Raw genomic sequence first — 25,129 nt, forward strand, 5'->3', positions numbered from 1 at the left:
GCTTCTGCAAATCAATTCAATAAAAGTTTATGGCCATGGTAATTTGTACTAGCATTGTCAGGATATTATAAGGAAAGCTAAATGGATTATGAAATAAGGTAAAAGGCAGAGACATAATAAAATGTGCTGTTAACAACAAGGTAAATTGGGGGGTGCAAGCAAATCATTCCATGCTACAGATTTATGGATAGTATAATAATATATTTTGTACATTGAGATGGCTTAATGCCCTTTGCAGATCTGAATTTACAGTTTCTACTGTTATAATTTTTTTTCATATTCGCTTCTTTTCTTTTAACTTAAAGAAGCACTCCTTCATTTTTTTCACATATGAACCTCACTAACCATATTTATTCTCTGGGTTTAATTTGTTTTATCCCACCTGAGTTACGTCTATACTTTCTTCCTATTCATTACAGGAGGATGAGTTATGTAATGCCTGACAAGCACTACAGCACATGGGCTAATGTTTAGACAGGAAGTCACTCTCTGACTTCCTGTGGTCTACAAGATGACATCATCCCCTAACAAATTCCTCCTGGCTGCTTTGTAAACCTTCCTTTCCCACATAACTCTAACCTCCTTGACATTCTGGTTGACTGCGCATCCTAACATGCAGCTAACGTCCGGGGTCACACTTGCGAGTGCAATGCGAGAAACTCGCCTCAATACCCGGCACTGCCGCCGACATTCAGTATCGGAGTGAGTGGCTGCATGTCTTTCTATGCAGCTGAACGCCCCGGTCCAAACTGCCGACGGCAGGGCCGGGTATTGAGGCGAGAGACTTGCGTGAGTTTCTCACATTGCACTCGCAAGTGTGACCCCGGCCTTTGGGTGATGAAACTGTTTTTAAAAAAGTTGTCTTTGCTGCCCATAGTAATCAACCATAGAGAAGCTTACATTTTATATTCTGCTTGTGAAAAGAAAGCAATAATAAAGTAAGTGACATGGGCTGAAGCTGTATCACATAGCTTACACGGACACTGCTGTCTATGTCAGGGGACAACAGTTCTATGCCTCTGACCTATCACTGGCTGTCACTAGATAGGAGCATGAGTGATCTAATCAGACTCTAGCATCATGGGAAATGTAATCTGCATTAGAGGAAATAGATTAGAGGGGAAGATGCTATCAAGATGGCAGAAAGCCCAGACATGGCACATTGATTAAAACTGGTATACACAAGGCACATACACATAGAATAGCCTTATTTATTTTATAATAGCTTATCTAAACTATATAAAACTAGTGCTACAGTGCTTCTGTAACTGTGTATTCAGACCATTATCCATTACATCAGTAATTATCAAGATTTTTCAACGGGGAATGAAGATAAACTCAATTTTACCTTACAGAAGCATTTTGTAAGGACTGGAAAAGCTACAATTCTAGACAAAAATGACTGACAGGTTGGCCTAACCCATGCCAAGCATGCCTGAGAAGGCTGACATTATTATTGTAAAAGTAATTACTGTTGTTGGTTCCTTTTGGGGAATCGCTGACCAAGTTCCTGAAAACCCTGGATGGGAAACACTGTAATAGAAAAATAAAATGTATTATAGGATGTGCAGAACAATGGCTTTAATGGAAGTAAAATAAACAGTAAACGTGATTCTAGAAGGAAAAAAAGTTAGTTACTTGTCAACTAAATAATTAAAAAAAGTTTACAGTGGAATGTGAGGCAGTCTTATTATCTTCTATGTATGACATATTGCTTGTGCCAGTGCTATGTAGCAGGCATCTATGTGCATTCACTTTCCTTGGACAAATCTTGGACAAGCGGAAACTATGAGAGTGCAGCAGCCCAATATTTGCTGCCGATTGGCTGCAGAGCTCACGTATAATAACAATGCCGTATGGGCCTCAAGAGACCCGTCACCGACATCACTGGAATGGCCCCAGTTCAGGAGGTAAGTATATGCTATTTTAATTTTACAACAAGAAGTACGTTAAAAAAAAAAACATTGTCCATGTAATGGTAACAACTTTGGTATCAAAACAAACCATAATGCAAAAATTGTAAAATAAAGAGGAAAAGCATTTGAAAATACAACAAGTACCTCAGATCTATCATTCCCAACAAAGTAAACCTTAATTCCCTTTCATTTCCATTTTTGTGCTTTAATCTTATAGGATTTTCTTCTTTTTCCACAGGCAATGCTATCTGTATCACACGCTGCAGGAAATAAAAATAATGCAACATAGGTATCATAAAAAGAAACAGCAGAGATATAAATCATCATACGTATCAGAGAATGAAGGAGATAAATCCATAATTCTATGCATAAAGATAATACAAATGTGCATGTATCAGTATCACAAAAATGTCTGGTTATATTGTCAAAGCAGTAGGGGAGTATCAAACAATAAAAAGTTTTATGTTTGCAATATTAGAAATGCATTGGCTCCAATACATTTGTTCGGCTTAAATTAACTGATAGCATCCAGAAAAAGATTAGAGGATAAAAGCAAGGAAAGTAAGCGTCACTCTCACTTTCATAAAAATAGTCCTTTATTCCATAGCAAGGGACATGTGTGCGGGGTGAGTAATGGTCTATCATGCACCCCGTGCCCCCTACACACCATGCTAATGCATTCCGTTACATCGCATGGTCTTCACACAAAGCTTTGTACAAGTGATAATTACTGTCTCGTGCTGCATCACTTTTTTGGATCTTGAAAAAGATTATACATCCTAAATATTTGGAAGTACTCTAGTTATGTCAATCAATAAAGCAAGACATCAGAATCAAGGCATTGAAGAGAATTTGTAGCTGAAATGAAAATTACCATTGCTGCCCATATATACAGTCAAAGCCAAAAGTTTGAGATTGACAAAAAAAGCTCTGTTTTTAGATCTTTTAATCATATGTTGCTATGGTTTTACTGAAGTTTAATCCTTTCAAAAGTTGCTAAACTTCTATTGAAAAATACATCAAGTTTATACAAAGACTCAATGTTTACAATTTGACAATTATTTTTAAAAGATTCTTCAATTTGTCCTGGCAGCTGGATATCGGTTTCTGAGCAAATTCATGACTGGTGAAAACCCATTCTTGTCTAATCAGTGCTTGGAGTGTAGAACAATTTCTGCATTTCTTTGCTCACCTGCTTTTTGAGTATTGACCACAGCTTCTCAATGGGATCAAGATCTAGCGAGTTTTCTGGCCATGGACCCAAAATGTCTTTTCTTTTCAATGTTCTTTTTATTAAATTTTTGAGCATAACATCAAACGTAATGGAACAGTGTTACATTTTAGGGTTTCAGTGCTCAGCAAACATATAGTGGTCTAGTCAAAACCCTTGCGATACAAGTCAAATACTTATGGCTTGCGTTATGCAGCCATGCTAATGAAAATAGTTTGACATCTGAGAAGTTCAAAATACATTGGTGATATGTATAGAATCGAGTGTCCCAGGTTTGATCCAAAACTCGGCTTTTCCACTATAACTGACTGGGACAACAACATAAAAAGTAAGAGATAGTGAGAGAAGAAAAAGCAGGACAGACAAAGAGTGGGAAGGGTGGTGGTGGTGGTGGTGGGGGGGGTAAGTGGGTCATCACTGGGTGACATCTTGCGTCGAATCTGAGTGGATGTTTGATCTGAAAAGAATCCAAGGCTTCCAGGATTCCTGGAATAGCACTAGAGAGTGATTTACTTGTGCCACTAACTCAGCCATGTAATACAGTTGTTCTATCTTATAGAGCAGTTGCTGGCGTGTGGCGTGTGGGAATATTCTCCGTTTTCCAATGAGTGGGTATTAGGAATTTGGCTGCCGCTATTATGTTATGAACCAATGTGGATAATTTCTTATTACCCGGCCACACTGAAAGATTCAGTAGGGCGCTTTCAGGTTTTAGGATAGCTGTCTTTCCAGTTACCTCTTGAATGACATTTTCTGTGAGCGCCCAGAAGCGTTTTATAACTGGGCAGGACCACCATAAATGGAGATAGTCGCCTTCTCCAGTGCCACATCTCCAGCAGTTCGTGTGTTGATTCACCCGCCAGGCCTGATATTGTGTTTTGTGAGATATACCATCTGGACACTATCTTATAGGAATTTTCTTGGGTTTTAACACACTTAGTCGGACCATGAGAGTGATATATATATATATATATATATATATATATATATATATATATGAAGTACTTGTTCTTGCGAGAATGTGTAACCTAGATCTTTTTCCCACTTTACTATATAGGCACGCTTAAGGCATTGTTCCACAAAAAGTAGCTCGTGGTATATAGTGGATAGTAGTTTTGTTGGTTTATTTGACTTGGAGCATAGAGTCTCGAAGGATGTGGGTTTGCGCGTGAGATCTGCGTTGCATTGTATTCTTTCCAATGTCTTTTTTTATTGTGGAATATTGTATAAAATTGATGTTTGCTAGTCCGGGCAGTTTGCAGAGTTCTGGGAGTGATGGAAGCACTCCATCCGTTAACAACTGGTCAATTGCGATTCTCAACCTTGGCGTAACTTCTTCAGTCAAAGTGTCAAGAGAGTGAGTTAAAATGTCTGATAACGTTAATATTGGTGATGAGGGGGGTATCAGAATGTTGGATGTTTTTGCCCACACTTTTAGCAATGAGCGTGTAAGTAAATTTGGAAAGGAAGGAAGGGGGCTCCCTCTAGAATAGGTCAATAAGAGCTGCCTGATGGGTAGAGGCAAGAGCTCTTTTTCTATTGCCACCCATTGCTTGTCTTGTGAACCTCGGATCAGGTGTACTGAACGTGTTAACACCGAGGCATAATAGTACTTTCTTATGTCGGGAGCACCCATTCCCCCCCTTGCCTTAGGCAGGGTCAGTGTGTGAAAAGCTATTCGTGGTTTCATCTTGTTCCACATATATTTGGAAAAAAGGGAATTAACTCTAGCCAAATAGGAATCTGGTACTTGGATAGGTAGCATTTGGAACATATAGGTGAATTTTGGTAATATCAGGCTCTTTAGAAGATTTTTTTTCTCCCTGTCCATGATAGGAACGAGTCTCTCCACGATCTAATTGTATTTACTGCGTGTTCTAACAATGGATCATAATTAAACTTTATTAGTTATTTTTCTGTTCTGCCTATTTTGACTCCCAAATACGTGATCTAATTTTTGGGCCAGGTGAACGGGTAATCCCTTCTCAGTTTGCTAAGGATGTGTGCTGGGACGTTTAGGTCCAATGCATCTGATTTAGACACATTCACCTTAAAATTTGAGACACTGCCATATTCATGTAGTATCTTCTTGAGGGCTGGAAAGCTTCTAAGTGGTTTCGTCATTGTGATAAGTAAATTGTCGGCGAAGGCCGCAGTATTATAATTTTGCTTTCCAATTTTTACACCTTCTATTTCTGGGCATTGCTGTATTGCAATTAGGAGAGGCTCCATCGTCAACACGAAAAGCAGTGGTGACAGCGGGCATCCCTGGCGTGTGCCATTTCCTATAGTGAATGTGTCTGTGAGTGAACCATTAATGTCAATGCGGGCCTTCGGGTTTTTGTATAATTTCATTATGGTTAGAACTATCTGGTGCGGGAATCTGAACCCTAACAACGTTTCCTCTAGATAAGTCCAGTCCAGCCTGTCAAAGGCCTTTTCAGCATTCGTACCTAGCAAGACCAGAGGAAGTTTACTCCTTTACGCATGTTGCATAAGTTGTATAATTTTGTATGCATTATCCCTCCCTTCTCTCCCCCCCACAAAACCTGTTTAATTTAGAGAAATTACCGTCGGCAAGATCTTTGCTAATCTGCACGCCAGCATTCTTGAAAATAACTTGAGGTCGACATTAAGTAATGATATTGGCCTGTGGCTACTGCATTGTTCCTGATCTTTGCCTTCCTTATATATTAAGGATATTTTAGCTTTCAAAGCTTGGGCTGGGAACTGATCCCTGTCCATTATAGAATTACACATTCCCAACAGGTGTGAGCTGAGGATTAGGGAGAAGGTCTTATAGTAAGTTATTGGAAGGCCATCTGGTCTGGGTGTTTTCCCCTTTGGGCTCTTCAACAGGGCAGACCGGAGCTCATCCATCCGAAACGGTCTAATTAGTTGGGTCTGCTGTGTTTCAGTCAATTGAAGTCATTTCAGTCGGGCTAAAAAATTCCCTATTGCCCTCTTCCTTTTCTGTTCTAGATTAGATTCTATTGAGCGTATGTTATATAGTTGTTTGTAATATCCTAGGAACTCTGACTCTATTTGCGCATAATTTGGAGTGCTTAGTCCTCCTGATTTTTGATCGAATGTATATATGTGCGGTTTTGGCGCTTTCTTAAGCTTGAGAGCATAAATTTAGTAGCTTTGTCTCCATGTACAAATATTCTATTTTGCCATGAGGCGTACCATTTTGCTGATTTTTTTTGTTTAAAAAAATCTTTTATCTGTTGTCTCTTTTTGGTTAGCACGTTTAACTAGTTTGTATCTGGCTGTTTCTTATGTAGGGTCTCTAATTCGAATATCTCCTCGTATAAAGTGTTTATTTCGTGTTGCCGCTTCTTATTTAGGTACGAAGTGATTAAGAATAGTTCTCCTCTTATTACTGATTTATGCGTTTCCCACAAAATAGGGACTGAAACCTCTTATGTGTCATTTTGTGCAAAGTATTGTTCAAGTGTTTTGGATATACGGGTACGTATTTCTGGGTCCATCAAAATTGACTCATTTAATCTTCATGTTCTTGTAGGGGAGAAAGGCTTGGGTAGCGTCGTTTGGAGTGTAACTATAGAGTGGTCAGAGTGAACGTTTGGGTGTATTTTTGAGGTCAGGGCGTTGGGGAGTAATCTTCTCGGGATTAGTATGTAGTCCAGTCTATGATAGGTCCTGTGGGGATGGGAGTAGTAAGTGAAGTCTTTGTCACCAGACTGTAAATACCTCCAAATGTCTCATTTGCATTGACCTAATTTTTGTTTTGATCCTAATCAGGTCTCGTAGAGATATTGAGCTTCTCTTTTTTGTTGTGTCTATTTGGGGGTCTAGCGCTACATTCAGGTCTCCCCCTATAACCAGTGTCCCCTCCCTGAATTCTTCTATTTTCCCAAGAGTTGCTAGTAGCCACTTCAAATGCTTCTTATTCAGGGCATAAAGGCTGCAGATAGTGTATATGTTCCCCACCAAAAGTCCCTTAACGAATACATATCTCCCATTTGTATCCGCTTTTATCTCCTTTCTCTATCGCCATCGAAGTACCCCTAGAGCCTGTTTGTGTTGTTGTAGCGTGGTACCATGAGTTGTAGTGCGACCGTTCAAAGTTAGGGAGTTTCTCTGATTTAAAGTGTGTTTCCTGGACCATCAAAATATCTATTTTTTTTGCCTTTTAAGCATGTCTAGTGTTTGTCATCTGGTAATCGGCGAATTTAGGCCATTTGTATTAAGGGAGGCAAAAGTAAATACCTTGTTATGGAAAGCCATAGGGTTGAGAGGTCCGGCGAGTGAATCTTTTCTGAACCGGTAACGGTTTTTGACGCAGGAGCTTCTTGATGCTGGATCTTGGATAGAGGGTGGGGAGGGGGAAGAGACCGGAGACACAGAATAGGTAGGAAGAAAGAAGAAGACACAACATGATGAGATTCATATATAGCTAAACAAACAAAAAATTACAGTTAACAGTTCTACTGAACTTGATCATTGTTCTTGTAGGCTTTTTGAGAGAAAATTTTCTCTGAGACTCAGAGCCCAAAGGGCAAACCTAACTTAGTATACTAATGATGCTGTAATGTTTGCCACTGCCAACAGGCAATGGCAACGGTCACAGACCCAGAAATATCAGTAATGGAACATTATAATCAAAGGGAAAATCCACAACGAAACAGCTGATTAACAAGGGGGCTGATTATTCAAGTCATCTCTAGGTCCGGACACTGCTCTAGGGAGATGTCCAGGGTCTTGCAGATTTCTTTAATGTCTGGGGATGATCTGGCTTGGAGTTCCTTGTCTCCTGCTGTTATATGAATTCCAAATGGGAACAGCCAGCGATATCGGTAGCCTTTTTGTGTTAGGGCTTCTGTGAGTGGTTTTAGGACCTTGCATTTTTTAAGTGTTGTGGCTGACAAGTCTTGGAAAAGTCTTATCTGCGAGCCTTCATATAAAATTTCTTGTGTTTCACGAGCTCTGCGAAGAATCAGGTCCTACACCCGGTAGTCAAGGAAATGGCACAGCACATCTCTTGGGGGTTCTCCTTGTTTGGGTCTGGGACGCAAAGACCTGTGCACTCTTACGAGTTCAATATCTTTGGGGTCGTCTAGTAGAAGATTAGAAAAGATCTCAGTTGAAGCTTTGGTTAGCGCCTCCATAGCCACAGATTCCGGGAGCCCATTTATGCGAATGTTGTTTCTTCGCTCGCGGTTCTCGTGATCTTCTAGCGTAGTTTGGATCATATGATTCTGGCTTTCATGCTCGCTAAGACAGTCATACAGGGCATTGGTATGCTGCGTCAGGGTAGTCTGGTAATATTCAACTACTTCGAGCCTGTGGCCTTGTTGTGAAATGTCTTGCTTTATCTACGCCAATTCTCTTCCAATAGGTTCCAAAGCTTTTGAGAGGATCCTTTTAATAAATGAGCGGGTCACCAGGGTGTCTTTCGTGGCTCCCCCTCTATCTGAATCACTCTCCAGATCTGTTTCTGAATCATCTTCTATTTAAGAATCTGTTTGCCGTGAAGGTTTAATAGGATCTGGGAAAGAGGCGTGCTTCTTCAGAAATTTGTCTACGTCCGTTTGTGTTAGGGATTTTGTGGCTCTAGTAGTGCTTTTCAGAGTTTATACTGTGGTTTTTCCCATAGTTATTGCTGCTGGGCTCTGAGAATTACTTTAAGTTACTATAATGTTATTTTCCCTCCACCAACAATCTACAGGGTTAGAGGAGCATTTCGAGTGTTAATTCTATGTAAGAGAATTGAGTTTTCCCATGACATTCAGCGGAGATATTTAGTGACCCTTAAATTGGTTCAGGCCGGTATGAGATTGCTCTTTTGTTCGTCACTATCTTGCATTGTCTAATATTAGGCCTGGAGGAAAGACTTGTCAGGATTTTTTTTTCCCTCTTTTTAGCTATTTCAGCTGAGAATTAGACAAATCATTTCCCCTGGAGGCCACTGGGTGTCGCTCTCCCCTCTCTCTCTGTATTCTATTTCTATCCGAGGAGTAGAAAATGTGATTCCCTTATAGTCCACTGCTTTCTCTAGGCCCCTCTGAATGGTGTCAAAAAGATCGCTGTGCGTCTGGTGTCCTGCTCAAGTTCCACCCTCTGGCCCCAGCGTTAGTGATAAGTGTGCCGGTTTTGTAATTGCAGAGGCGGTAAAACAATAGGTAAGACGCTGTCACACTGGGGTAGAAAAGAGGGGAGCACAGACGTGGTCTCTTTCGTCTGACTCAGCAGAGTTGCCTCTCAGATGCTATTTTCTCTTCCTCCTCCCCCAACACAGCAGCACCCGGGGGAATATGGCGCTCATCCTGGCTCAGAAAAGGGTGCAAAATTTCCCACCAACTCCCCGCGATCGGCCTCCCTGTCTCTGGTCCAGTGGGACAGTCCATGTATAAAGGGCCTCAGCCACGCAGAAACAAGCGCACACCGTCCAGCACCGGCAGACCCGGTCTCTGCTCAGCGTGGGCGAGCAAGGAGGAAGAGAGGCGCCCGCAGCAAGGCAGTTACACTCCGTGCACTCCCGTCAGGCGTTCAGGTAAGAGGGGGAGAGGGTGGTGGACAGCAGTGGATCCTACTCGCCCGATCTCAAATGGCGCGGGTGAGATGGCCCGGGGACTCGGTACCTCTGCGGGAAAGGCTGCTCCCACTCTGGATTCCCGGGCTTGCAGACAAGGTGTCCTCCTGCTCCTCCTGTCTGGGGCTCCACAGGACGCTCCTCACCGCTTCTCAGAACAGCAGCGAAGGCACTCTATTCCTCTTCTTTTCGCCTTGTAACCATGCCAGATGATATTGTGAGTGACTCGCACTCCTCTACAATATTTCTGATTGCTTGGGTCTTGTTTTCCCTCAGATTTATTTCGATTTTATCAGGAACTCATGTTAGACACGTCTTGCTTCTTGAGCCGTTAGACCACGCCCCTGGACCCAAAATGCCAATGCTTTGTTGACCGAGCCACTTCGTTATCACTTTTGCTTTCTGACACAAATAGAACTGTAGAGAACTGGGGTGCAGGTATTTGTTCTCATGAAGCCCCCATTTAGACGGTTTAGGACGTCTGTAAAAATGTTTTTCTGGAGTAGAAAACGTGAGAGTGACCATGAGTCCCGTGTCATGCCAAAAGTATAGCATCCTAAGAACATAGATCTGACTAAAAATATCTAAAAACACTGAAGCAGCAAACTTTGTGAGAACAAAAGTTTGTCAGTCTTAATAGTTTTGGCCATGACTGTAGTTAGAAAAAACATAACTAATTATTATTATGTAAAGCTAAAAACGTATTTACTATTTTTTTCACTCTCTTCTAATTTCCTTAAAAAAACGTGTGCAAGTATAACTAGAAGAATTTATTCTTTTTTGAAGGCAAAGAGTTTTGGCACTAAATATTGATTTCGTTTATTGTAGATTTCTCTTCAGTACCATCATTTTACATTTTGTTGATTGATAAAAGTAAACTATTGATATCCTAATTTAAATTATGAATATCATATATATTGAAAAAAAAAAATCACCTTCTTCAGACAGATGCCACCGGTGGCGCCTGCTCTTCAGCATGTTCGCATTTATAATGCGTATTTTCTCGAATTTTACATATGAATATTTATATATACAACACAAATTGGACCAGCTGTCCTCCGAACTCTGAATGATAAATACCTGTTCTCTCTGTATTGCACGGACCAGGACTGGGAACTTGTCCCACAATGTAGAAATCAAAGCAGAAAAGTCCAGCAAACAGAGACTTGAGGTACTTTAAAAAATCCAAATATTTATTGCAGATAAGTTAAAAAATATATCCAGAGTTCAGTAATAAGATGCAGACATGATGCTGCACAGACTACGCGTTTCGGCGGAAAAACTACCGCCTACTTCACGGTCTCACAGACCCATCAATATTTGATAGGTTTGATACTTCTTGTAGCAACTGAAGACCCAACATTTTTTCAAATTTACTTTTGGGAGATGAACAGATGCAAGTTGATCAATGCTGTGAAGCTATACCCGAAACAAAAAAAGACATTCTTTTAAATTTGCAAAGATTTTCCATCAACACAATCAGTTAGTAATCCTTTTTAAAACAGCCTTAGAAAGAATGCCAAGTGACAAATATCAGGTTGTAATAAATGCAGACAAGACACCAGTTGATGAGCACAAAAGATGATTCAGTATTAACCAACTAGCTATTGCAATGGTTGGACAGGACTTTCTAAATCAAGATATAATTATTCAGCGACAAATCGAAAATCTTCAATGTATTAAAGAAATACATAGATCATATGATGCCCTGCAATATCCTATAAAATTTTGGAATCATCAAGATGGCTTTCACTTTAATCTAACACAGACTGATCCCAACACTGCTATGCCAACCAAGAAAAAAATATCAGCTATGGACTTCTACGCCTACCAAATAAAGATCAGACATGGTTCATCAAACCATATTTTGCAATGTAGGCATCTTTTTAGTCAATTTATAGTAGATTTGTATTTCAAGGAGAAAATTCAGTATCTTTTGTACATACGACTGAACCCAAAAAAACTTAGAGGATGAATACATTCATTTAGAGAGGTTGCCCTTTACTACATGGTCCACTTCTTACTACTTTGTTCATTAACCACTGATAGGTTATGTTGGGGGGGAGGGAAGGGTTGCATTATGCTGTCCTCTTCCTAGTTTTTGTATGTATGTATGAAAAGAGTACATTTTAATATTTTATAAAAAATTAATTAAAAAAATAGTTGTTGTTTGCCCCAGTATTACGACAAAATTGGTAAAAATAAACAACTGTTAACACCAAACTAACAAAGAAGAGTTGAAAAAACACATTTTAAATGCTGAAGATGTCAACTTCAAGGTGAAACTAAAAATGTAACTTTAGCAAGAGTAGCCAACAATTTAACATATCATTTTCCGCCAGCAAAGTCGTGGGCATTTTGCTAGCATTATGTAATATACACTCACTGGCCACTTTATTAGGTACACCATGCTAGTAAGGGGTTGGACCCCCTTTTGCCTTCAGAACTGCCTCAATTCTTCGTGGCAGAGATTCAACAAGGTGCTGGAAGCATTCCTCAGAGATTTTGGACCATATTGACATGATGGCATCACACAGTTGGCGCAGATTTGTCGGCTGCACATCCCTGATGCGAATCTCCCGTTCCACCACATCCCAAAGATGCTCTATTGGATTGAGATCTGGTGACTGAGGAGGCCATTTGAGTACAGTAAACTCATTGTCATGTTCAAGAAACCAATCTGAGATGATTCGAGCTTTATGACATGGCGCATTATCCTGCTGAAAGTAGCCATCAGATGTTGGGTACATTTTGTTCATAAAGGGATGGACATGGTCAGCAACAATACTCAGGTAGGCTGTGGCGTTGCAACGATGCTCAATTGGTACCAAGGGGCCCAAAGAGTGCCCAGAAAAAATTCCCTACACCATGACACCACCACCACCAGCCTGAACCGTTGATACAAGGCAGGATGGATCCATGCTTTCATGTTGTTTACGCCAAATTCTGACCCTACCATCCGAATGTCGCAGCAGAAATCGAGACTCATCAGACCAGGCAACGTTTTTCCAATCTTCTACTGTCCAATTTCGATGAGCTTGTGCAAATTGTAGCCTCAGTTTCCTGTTCTTAGCTGAGAGGAGTGGTACCCAGTGTGGTCTTCTGCTGCTGTAGCCCATCTGCCTCAAAGTTCGACGCACTGTGCGTTCAGAGATGCTCTTCTGCCTACCTTGGTTGTAACGGGTGGCAATTTGAGTCACTGTTGCCTTTCTATCAGCTCGAACCAGTCTGCCCATTCTCCTCTGACCTCTGGCATCAACATGGCATTTCCGGCCACAGAACTGCCGCTCACTGGATTTTTTTTCTTTTTCGGACCATTCTCTGTAAACCCTAGAGATGGTTGTGCGTGAAAATCCCAGTAGATCAGCAGTTTCTGAAATTCTCAGACCAGTCCTTCTGGCACCAACAATCATGCCACGTTCAAAGGCACTCAAATCACCTTTCTTCCCCATACTGATGCTCGGTTTGAACTGCAGGAGATTGTCTTGACCATGTCTACATGCCTAAATGCACTGAGTTGCCGCCATGTGATTGGCTGATTAGAAATTAAGTCTTAACACACAGTTGGACAGGTGTACCTAATAAAGTGGCCAGTGAGTGTATATATTTTATATATGTACAGTATACCGCAAATATATTTCACACAATCCAAGGGTTGACAAAGATATTGTAGTGGAAAATCAGTTATCTCTCCTATGTTTTATGATCACTTAAAGTTGCCTCATTTTTGGTATGATTTAACTTCAATAATTTGATATTAATTAATGGTCAATTATGAAGCAGTCAGAAAAATAAAGCAGTTGGAGCCACAGTCTGGACTGTGACTTAGTGACTCTGCTGCTCTGGTTGTTAGTGCAGTGTTTAAGATTAATTTTCATTTATACATTCTGCCTAGAAAAGTAAAAAAAGAGAAAGAAATAAAGTTTTGGGAGACAATACATGAAAAGTTTTAGGGGTGAGGCATGAAAATGTTGCACTCTTTGACCCTGCAATCAGGTGGTTTTACGCATGTGTCACCTGTATTCCCAATACGAAAACATAGCGGACACTTTCTGAAAAAACAAAAAAATGGCCAGGAATCTTCCCTGTCAAATCAATCCAATGACATTTCTTGCCTATACACTTATATATGTCCCGATCTCAAATGAACTATTCAAAACAAATAGTTAAAATATCAGGTTGTTGGTCAGGTATACAGTGGGGAAAAAAGTATTTAGTCAGTCAGCAATAGTGCAAGTTCCACCACTTAAAAAGATGAGAGGCGTCTGTAATTTACATCATAGGTAGACCTCAACTATGGGAGACAAACTGAGAAAAAAAAATCCAGAAAATCACATTGTCTGTTTTTTTTTTCATTTTATTTGCATATTATGGTGGAAAATAAGTATTTGGTCAGAAACAAGCAATCAAGATTTCTGGCTCTCACAGACCTGTAACTTCTTCTTTAAGAGTCTCCTCTTTCCTCCACTCATTACCTGTAGTAATGGCACCTGTTTAAACTTGTTATCAGTATAAAAAGACACCTGTGCACACCCTCAAACAGTCTGACTCCAAACTCCACTATGGTGAAGACCAAAGAGCTGTCAAAGGACACCAGAAACAAAATTGTAGCCCTGCACCAGGCTGGGAAGACTGAATCTGCAATAGCCAACCAGCTTGGAGTGAAGAAATCAACTGTGGGAGCAATAATTAGAAAATGGAAGACATACAAGACCACTGATAATCTCCCTCGATCTGGTGCTCCACGCAAAATCCCACCCCGTGGGGTCAGAATGATCACAAGAACGGTGAGCAAAAATCCCAGAACCACGCGGGGGACCTAGTGAATGAACTGCAGAGAGCTGGGACCAATGTAACAAGGCCTACCATAAGTAACACACTACACCACCATGGACTCAGATCCTGCAGTGCCAGACGTGTCCCACTGCTTAAGCCTGTACATGTCCGGGCCCGTCTGAAGTTTGCTAGAGAGCATTTGGATGATCCAGAGGAGTTTTGGGAGAATGTCCTATGGTCTGATGAAACCAAACTGGAACTGTTTGGTAGAAACACAACTTGTCGTGTTTGGAGGAAAAAGAATACTGAGTTGCATCCATCAAACACCATACCTACTGTAAAGCATGGTGGTGGAAACATCATGTTTTGGGGCTGTTTCTCTGCAAAGGGGCCAGGACGACTGATCCGGGTACATGAAAGAATGAATGGGGCCATGTATCGTGAGATTTTGAGTGCAAACCTCCTTCCATCAGCAAGGGCATTGAAGATGAAACGTGGCTGGGTCTTTCAACATGACAATGATCCAAAGCACACCGCCAGGGCAATGAAGGAGTGGCTTCGTAAGAAGCATTTCAAGGTCCTGGAGTGGCCTAGCCAGTCTCCAGATCTCAACCCTATAGAAAACCTTTGGAGGGAGTTGAAAGTCCGTGTTGCCAAGCGAAAAGCCAAAAACATCACTGCTCTAGAGGAGATCTGCATGGAGGAATGGGCCAACATACCAACAACAGTGTGTGGCAACCTTGTGAAGACTTACAGAAAACGTTTGACCTCTGTCATTGCCAACAAAGGATATATCACAAAGTATTGAGATGAAATTTTGTTTCTGACCAAATACTTATTTTCCACCATAATATGCAAATAAAATGAAAAAAAAAACAGACAATGTGATTTTCTGGATTTTTTTTTCTCAGTTTGTCTCCCATAGTTGAGGTCTACCTATGATGTAAATTACAGACGCCTCTCATCTTTTTAAGTGGTGGAACTTGCACTATTGCTGACTGACTAAATACTTTTTTTCCCACTGTATGTGCTATATAGAGGATTGTCAAGAAATAAGCAAAACATTAATTTTCTCAACCATAATCCCTCTAGCCCTTTTGTAATTTACACATCTTTTCACTTTATAACAACTTTTGTATTTTGTTAATGAAAATTTATTAAAAACAGCTCTGGAGACCGCACTGCAGCAGAGATTGTACATTTACACTCTCTCATTAGCTACAGACTTGCTCTTCAGAAATGATTCAGGTATAAAAAAAATACATTTGGGTTAAAACATATCTATTAAACCACAGAGATATAAGAATATTCATAGAAAACTTTCTTTGCATGTTTCAAGGGCATAACCAGGGTTGGAACGCCCCACCCAGGGGGAACTAGGGAACCGATGGGGGTGTCTACAAAAAAAATTGCTATTTTCAACAGGATATGTGTTCCTGAATGTGCACGTCGGCAGCAGATGTCTGCATCCCATCACAGCTGATGCAATGACATCAGTACATAGCCCACCTGCGCTGAGATAATGAAGAGAAAGTAGGAGCTGCTTGTCTTGGTAGCGGGGACAGGTGAGAGGAATTGTTTTAGTTCTTTATTGCTATGCGAAGAGCGCTAGAATGGGGAACATTATTACTGTATAATGGCAAAAACGGGACTTTATTACTACATTGGGTCACAATAAGGGACATTCTCATTATATTGGGGTCAGAATGGAGGACATTATTACAATACTAGAGATGTGCCCGATGCTATCACATTGGGAGGGAAGTGTGTGTGTACGTGTGTGTGTGTGTCCCGCAGCTGCCTGCCCACCCACCTCCGTGCAGTTACAGCCGGCAGGAAAGAGGGTGGTTGGTGGCCTGTGCTGGAGATGTGTGTGTGTGTATGAGTACGTGCATGTGTATGTGAGTACATGTGTGTATTATTATGTACATGTGTGTGTGATGTCCCCCTCGCTACACCCCCCTCACCCTGCAGGGTCCGGCAGCATGGCAAGCAGTGGCGGGTCCAGCGGCGGGTGGGCAGCCAGCAGGAAAAACCGTGGCTTGCGGCCTGTGCTGGAGATGGGGTGCGGCACCACCAGAGGGTGCCCGCACCCCATCTCCATCACAGGCCGCAAGCTGCGCTCTTTCCTGCCGACTGTGACTGCACGGAGGTGGGTGGGCAGGCAACGACGGGTCCGGCGGGGGGGTGCGGCAGCGTGGCCAGCAGCGACGGCGGGGGGGTCCAGCGGCGGTGGGTCCAGCGGCAGGGGGGTCCTGGCTGCTGCGGCGGCAGCCGGCAGGAAATACAGCAGCTTGCGGCCTGTGCTGGAGATGGGGTGCATCATCTCCAGCACAGGCCGCAAGCAGCCGTCTTTCCTGCCGGCTGTGTCTGCACGGAGGTGGGTGGGCAGGTAGCAGGGGGTCCGGCGGCGGGATTCCGGCGGTGTCCCGCTGGTGGTACTATGGAACGGCCTGGTACCACCAGGGGGTGCCATATTGGAATACCCATCACCGTACTTCTGGTGCGGCGCGGTGGATTGTGGGATTCGGGGACATCAGATGGAAGTGGATGACAGACAATTTAAGGCAATTATATACAGTAGATGGGTGCCAGAAAACGGGACTGTATTGCTGTATTGGGATCAGAATGAAGGACGATATTACTGAGTTGGGATCAAAATGGGGGATGCTATTACTGAATTGGGGTCCGAATGGGGGGTATTATTTCTATAATGAAGCCAGAATGGGGAACATTACTGTTTGGGGATCAGAAAATGGTACATTATTATTATATTAGGTACAGAATGGGGAAATTATTACAATATTGAAATCAGAATAAGGGATATTATCACAATGCTGCAGCCAGAATATGGGAAATTATTTCTATATTGGGACTCGAATATGGGACTTTATTACTGAATGAGGCCAGAATGGGGGACAATACTATTGAATTGAGACAAGGATGAACGATATTATCATTGTTTGGGAGCCAGAAAGAGAAACATTATTATTATTATGTTGGTGTCAGAAATGGAGGACATTATCATTATTTTTGGGTCTGCAGTAGGGTACATTATTATGTTAGGGCCAGAATATTGGGCATCATTGTTATATTGTGGCCAGAATAGGTGATGTTTTTACTATATGGGGCCAATTGGAGGACATTATTAATGTATGGGGCCTGAAGGAACTTTATTCATTTTCCATTAAATGTTATACAGTGTGATTACAAACAAGATAAAATTCTCACTTTCATGTAGCAGTAGTGTGGGTCTCCAGTATTAATTCAAAATATTGGCCCTAAGTACCACAGTCCAACACTGATCATAGCTATAGAGGATGCAGAATTACTAGTTATACCCAGCACACATAAAAGGATGCCAAAATCATAAATAACACATGAAATATGAAAGAACTTGTTATCGATCTCGCATTGGGGCTCAGTACTCATGCACAATGAAAGAGCTCTTCTAGTAGACCCTTTGATGATACACTTACTATTTTAATATTTAGTTATGGCAGTATAGAGTCCTTATCGCAGCTCTTGCTCCCATTGATTTTCCTTATTTTTTTTCCAGTTTCAATGTCATTTTACCTTCCATGGCTGCAGAAAAAAAACAATAGATGTTTCCAAACTGTCTACGAATAGTAACACACTCATTTTTCTCAGTTTCAGCTTCTCCAGCTTCTGAGCAGTGATGCAAAATATTTATGCATTGAAAGCTGATGCTGGCACCCCCTGCAAATCCCAATATAGCCATAGCAAGACGCAGCATAACAGAGGCTTCAATTGCTTCTGACCGCTAGATAAAATCTTCTGTCAATTACTTTTGTTCCTGACACCCCTTTCAGATGAGATTCACTCTTGCCACTATCCAGCTAAGGCTGGTTTCACATTAGCGTTTTTTTAGCGCAGCGCATCGTGCGTGTCCATGCGCATGCGCCCATGTGTTTAAGGCTACTTTCACACATCAGGTTTTCGGCGTCAGGCGCGATCCGGCGTCGTGCCGGAGCGCCGGATCTGGCAAATATTTCGTAAATCTGGATGTGACGGATCCGTTTTTCTGCCAGTTCCGTCTTGTTCTTCACAGACAAAACCGGATCCGTCTCATCCGGTTCATCCGGTTTTTGTTCCGTTTTTCGACGGATTACGTTGGATCCGGTTTTTAAAATCGCCCCTTGTGGCCTTCCGAACGGGATTGGCTACTGAAAAACTATATATAGCATGTTCCTACAGCCCTTCTTTGACAGGTTGGAGAGGAGAAAGTGCAGGTTGGAGAGAAGAGCAAGTTCCTGGCGAAGATGGATGTTGTGATTGGAAATATTTTGAAGAATTTGGCGGATTTTACAGCGGAGGCGAATCGTTTGAGGGTGATTGTTCTGGAGAAGGAGAGAGCGAGACAGCAGCGCATCAGGCATCGTAGACGACGTTTGTGGATCCACCCCATCACAGCCAAGAGAATGACGCGTGGGGTCTATTCTACACTCTGCATGGACCTTAGAGGAAACCCGGAGAAATTTTTTGGATATGTTAGGATGAAAATGGAGAATTTTGATTACTTGGTGGAGCGCATTGCACACCTCATAAGAAAAGCGGACACCTATTGCCGCTTCTCCGTTTCACCCGCAGAGCGTCTGATAGTGACTTTAAGGTAAGCCACATTTATTGGATGTGCTCGCATCAGAGCACACTTTCACTGCAATCTTGTTGGTGGTAGTTTGTATCTCCAAGTGTTATAGTTGAGTTTTGGTATGTAATGCTGTGATTTTAAACTAATTGATTGTTTTTTAATTCCCCACAGATTTCTTGCAACTGGAGAATCCCTTTCGTCACTGCATTTCCAGTACAGACTCGGGATTTCCACCATATCTGGAATAGTGAAGTACACATGCCGTGCACTGTGGGACTCCTTAGCTGAAGAGTTTTTACCAGAGCCCACAACAGAGAGGTGGATTGAAATTTCAGAAAAGTTTCAACAGATATGTCAGTTTCCCAACTGCTTGGGCGCTGTGGACGGGAAACATATCCGCATTGTAAAGCCAGCCGGATCGGGATCGGAATATTTCAATTACAAGAAATATTTTTCCATTGTCCTCATGGCCATCGCTGACGCGGAATACAAATTTATTGCTGTTGATATTGGGGCCTATGGCCGCTCCAATGACTCTCAAGTTTTCAAACTGTCTGCCATGGGGCGTAAACTGTATGGAAACACCTTCCAGTTCCCACCCCCTAGACCGCTGCCGCAAACATCTGGTCCACCTATGCCATTTGTCTGTGTAGGGGATGAAGCCTTCCAGCTGTCAGAACACCTTTTGAAACCGTACTCTAGCAGAGGATTGTCAAGAACAAAACGCATTTTTAATTACCGCCTCACAAGAGCAAGAAGAATGGTTGAATGTACCTTTGGTATTCTGACAGCCAAATGGCGGGTCCTATTGACTGCGATCAACCTCAAGACAGAAACTGTGGACGAGGTGATCAAAGCTTGCGTGGTACTCCACAATTTTATCTGCAAGGAACCCATTTCCATTGAGGACACCTCTGAAGAAACCACCTTGCAAGATTACCATGACATTACCACTAGAAGTTCTGTGACTGTTTCAGTAATGAGGGACAATTTTGCACTATACTTTGTCACCTCAAGGCAGAGTACACTGGCAGGATGACAGAGTGTGAAAGATTTGTGCCCTTAACCAAACTTGTGTACCAACAGTATATACCTTTGCCAACCAAAGTTGGCTATCTTGTCATGGTCTTACTATTTTTACCTTTAGGCCACAGGTGTGTACCTGGTTGTGTTTTATGCAAAGTATTTCACCTTTTAACAAAAGTTGTGTACATTGTTAGGAAATCACCAACAATAAACACAACTTTTTAGGTGAAATACTTTGCTTCAAACACAACCAGGAACACAACTGTGGCAAAAAGGTCAAATTTACCCACAGTTATATACCAGGTTTTGAATACCTTTTGACCTTTGAAATTATTTAACCTTTTTTTGTAAACATATTTCGCCGCAGAAAGAAATGACAGACAACCATTGTAAAAGTAATTTAACTTTTATTTAAATTTTTTTTTTTTTGTAAAATGTTTTTAAAGTTAAAAAAACTTTTAGAATAAATGTTTGAAAACAAACAAATGGCCATTTTTATTAAAAAAAACCATTACAACTCGGTGTAGTGTGGGGTGGAAATACTGCTGGAGGGGCTGCGGGACACTTCGACACTGGGAGTGTGGAGAGAGGACTGGGATCGTGGTGGGGAAGGAACAGTTAGAGGTGAAGGTGTGGAAAAAGCTACAGAATGGGTGGACATGTGGGAGGCAGAAGAGGTGGTGGGCGGTGGAGTGGAGGGTTGGGCAGGGACTGTAGGAGCTGATGATGTTGATGGCAAGTTGTATGGGGAAGGAGTTTGGTACGGGGCAGGTTGCTGGAAGTGGGGAGATGTCTGGTACTGGGGAGTTTGCTGGTACTGGGGAGTTTGCAGGTACTGGGGAGGTTGCAGGTACTGGGGAGGTGGATGGTATGTAATAGGAGGGGGAGGATGGAAAGTGGCTGGAGGGGGTGCAGGTGGAGGAACTACTGTGGTGGGAGGAGGAGGTTGGGAGGTAACGTGCTGGAGAGCACTGTGGCATGAATGCATTACATGCATCTGCTGGGTAGGAGAGAGCGTTTCCATGCGCTCCACAACAGACCTGAAAAAGGTGTGGTTTGGCGAAGATCTTGCTTCTGAATGCATGGTTTGCAGAAGTGTCTTCACCTCCAGAATGCTGGAGTTGATCTGCTGAAAGCCTGCGGAGATTTGCTCTGACAAGACTTTTAGACAGTTCTGGAAAGATGCATTCATATGCAAGAACTCTGGCGCATAAGTCTTTTCCTGACCCCTCTGCCGCTGCCGCCCAGTACCCGCAGGTGTACTAGAGGTGGCAGGGGCAGAAGGGTGGGGTAAAGGGAAAGCGATCTCCTCACCAGCAGCTTTATGTAATGTAGGCGGCCACGATGCTCCTGTGCTGGTGGATGGGACAGATGGGTCGAATGTGTGGGAAGGCTGGGAAGGTGCAGATGTACCGGGGCAGTCGAAGTGTCCCTCGGTGCCGGTCTCCTCAGAGATCGCCTCAGAAGGGTCCAATCGTGCAGGCTCCCGAGTGCTGCTCACCGTGCTGTGGAATAAAGAGAAAAAAAAACAATTAAAATAGTGACATGGTATGGCCCTGGCTGAAAAAAAAAAGTTACATCTAAACATTTTTTTGTCACATGTGGTGTGTAATATTTACCTTCTGGTGACCATTGTATCCCGGAGGAACGACAGGGCTCGTGCGTACTTGTACTTGCTCCTGCGTCCTCCAGATCCACTCGGGGCCCGCATCTCTTTATTGAACTCCTTCTTGAAACGATCCCTCACAGACCGCCACCGCTTCACAATTCTCTCCCCTGAAACGAGAAAGGACAAAGTGGTTAGTATACAACATCAGTGTTTCCCAAACTCCAGTCCTCATGGTCCCCAGGGGTCATGTTTTCAGGATTTCCAAAGTAAATAGAAATCCTGAACACATGATCCGTGGGGACCACGAGGACTGGAGTCGGGAAACACTGGTTTAAATCAAGCAACCGGTACTGTATATACTTACGCTCTTTAATCTGGGCCCGAGCATCGAGGTCCTCCCAGCGGTCCACAAGGAGCGAACAGATTTCCTCCCAGAGTCGTCGGGTAACGATAAGGTCAGCATGGCGGCGGTCAGCCATATTCCAGAGTGGCTCCCTTTCTCTGACGAGATCGATGAGGTGGTCCACATCGATTCCTCCATCCTCACCTTCAGAGTCGGGAGCACGCTGTGAAGGCTGTTAAAGAAAAAGACAAAAATAACATAATTAGCCTCCACAAAAGAAATGAAATAAAAAGTGCAAAAAAACAAAGCAAAAATATTTATACTTACACGCTGGTGACCGCCGCGTTGCTGTCGCCGACGACCCTGGGAGGCACTGCGAGGACCTCTTGGCCGAGCACCAGATTGGGAAGACTAGAGAAGAAAACAAAAAATGTTATGTCTTTGGATGTAGGCATTTGTTTGCTGTGTGTGGTCTGCAGAACATTGTTTTCTATGTGTTGTGTGTAGTGTGATGTTGTGTTTCTGCGTTTGATGCCAAAATCTTACCAATTGTGAGCCCACTCCAGGTGTCTGTCCACCCCTTCCTTCTTCTTCTGGGAGCTCCTCTTCATCTTGTGATTCCTGTTTTGAAATAAAAGGCAATGAATAGACATATATTACAGAGATGATGGATTTTGGAAATAAAAACTTACCGTCAAACGCTGACGATGCGAGGGAGGGCTCCCAGAAGATGTGCTGTCTTCCTGCTGGCCAGACTCCATGGCTGTGGGTGGTGTTCCTGCTGCTGCCATTGCTGCTGCTGCTGCATCTCTTGGGCGGCTGTTGAATAAAGAGAAACAAAGGGCCAATGAATATCTTGATATTCCATAGCCCTAGTTTGGAGGAATGGGGGATTTGATAATTACCGTCTCTCATCTGCTGCTGGACTTCCCTCCCGTTGTTCAGCATGCTGCTCCAATTGGGGTGGTGGTGGTGCTGATGTTGCTGCTGCAGATGTCTCCTGCCTTCTCCTGGTTCTTGGCTTGGGTGGCATGTTGGGTGTGGCTGAGGGTCCCACTGTCTTGCTTTTATATATGTCTTGTGGGCAGAGCTACTGAGCATGCTCAGACCAAAAAAAACGGATCCGGCCACCGGATCCGGCTGTCGCCGGATCAGGCGCATTGCGGCGCTCATAGGCTTTCATTGTGTGAAAAAGCCGGACACGCCGGATCCGGCGTGTCCGGCTTTTTCGCCGGAGACAAAAAACGTTACAGTAGCCGTTTTTTCCAGACGCCGGATCGTGACACATTGCCGGATCCGGCGAAAACTGGATGAAACGCATGGCCATCCGGCTCGATCCGGCTCTAATGCAAGTCAATGGGGGGGAAACCGGATCCGGCATTGCATTTCGCCGGATCCGTTTTTTGTCAAAAGCGCCGGATCGCGCCTGACGGCGAAAACCTGATGTGTGAAAGAGGCCTAACATGGCGGGCGCATGGTCTAGCGTTTGCACGCGCACATATGCGTTTTCGTTAGCATGCATTTTTGTAGTGTGCGCCTAGCCGCGCCCGACGCAACCTGCTGCATTTTTGGGTCCGTCCAACGGCGACAAAAAAATGCATGTGCATGCTAGTGCATGGAATGTGCAAAAATAACACATTGCAGTCTATGGGAGCGCAGGCATGCGCATGGATATGTGCATGCCTGCATTTGAAATTGCATGCGTTTTTAGAGTTAACATGGCTACAAACTGGTTAAAATGCATGTGCCTAAAAAGCGCAAATGCATGCAAAAGGCATGATGCATTTCTATTACGCAGGAAGCGCAGCGCTAAAAAATGCTAATGTGAAACTAGCCTAAGAGGGCGTGGTGAGTGAGGGGTCTGAAATTGTGCAAAGAGTCTGCTAATATAGTATTTTCCATACCTCCTCCAATGCTGACCCGTTTGTCCATCATCATAGTTCCCCAGGATACTATGTCTCCTTTTCTTCAAATTAACATGCAGGACATTTTCACATGCCAGGAAATTAAATCACTTAAGGCTGACATAGAGTGTAGGCAACCCCTTAACAGCAATTGAGAATGCTCAAAGTACTGCTTTTTTGCAGGTTGATGAACATCAATCTTAGCGGTCAGCCCAAGAGATTCATATTAATACTTTATACAAAATTTGCAAAGATTCATAAAAAAAATTATAAAAATGTAAAAACATTAGTATTAGAGATAGGGGGCACTAAAATTCTCGGGTGCTCATTGCTTAAACCAAGCAACTCCTATTACTCGCATGCTCGTTTTGAGTAACAAATATAATGAGTCAATGGGAAAGCCAAGCTTTTTTCTTGCATACCCTACAAAGAGGACTGGGGAGCAGTGAAAATGTTCATTTGGATGGGAAAAGTGCTAAATGGAAGGCGAACAGCATATGAAAGACCCCTTGAAGCATCTGACTCCCAGATCACCTTTAAGAACAATGGTGTGACACTTTTAGTCCACTTTAAAGGAGTGACAATAAAACATTACAAAACAATGAGAAATTGCGTTTTACTGGAAAAAAATTAAGAATTTTTTTACTGTATAATGACTTTTTATATATGGCAAAATTTGAAAGGATTTAAAAAATATATACAATTTAAATAAACCATAATTGATTTTTTTTATTAAAAAATAGGAAATTTCAGTGCAATTTGTGAGGTAAGCAAGAACTGGCAAAAATTAAGTGACTCAGATACACCCTGTATTAGACATAAAGGAGGGCCTCATACACATTTTGTTCAAATTGTTATGTATTGGTACCCCTAGACTCATAAAGGCTTTGCACTTTTGAGGGTTATATATCAAGGAAATTTACACGGAAAAGTCTATGACTGAGCAATATATTACCAATATGCTCGTATTGCACACGTTGAGTAAAATTTCTGCATCTCTTGGCAGGAAAAACGCAGCCGCAAAAAAGCGCATTTTTGGTGCATTTTGCCTGCGTTTTTGATTGATTTGAGTGAAGTCAATGGTGAAAGAAGCAGAGCAAAAATGCACAGAAAATTGACATGCTGTAGATTAATTCTGCACCAAATCTGCAAG

At 42.5% G+C, this 25,129-nt stretch overlaps 1 long non-coding RNA gene across 1 annotated transcript; it reads right to left on the reverse strand.

The window, feature by feature from the left end:
- Positions 1-1,389: 1,389 nt before the first annotated feature.
- On the reverse strand, positions 1,390-18,069 carry LOC141096915 (uncharacterized). Its single transcript, XR_012233810.1, has 3 exons — positions 17,962-18,069; positions 2,061-2,176; positions 1,390-1,533 (listed from the first exon to the last, which is right to left on the reverse strand). It is a non-coding gene; the product is annotated as an uncharacterized lncRNA (long non-coding RNA).
- Between the last annotated feature and the right edge of the window lie 7,060 nt (positions 18,070-25,129).

Source organism: Dendrobates tinctorius, unplaced genomic scaffold (assembly GCF_039654945.1).
Source record: "Dendrobates tinctorius isolate UK_male_01 unplaced genomic scaffold, ASM3965494v1 ptg000081l, whole genome shotgun sequence".
NCBI lineage: Eukaryota > Metazoa > Chordata > Amphibia > Anura > Dendrobatidae > Dendrobates > Dendrobates tinctorius.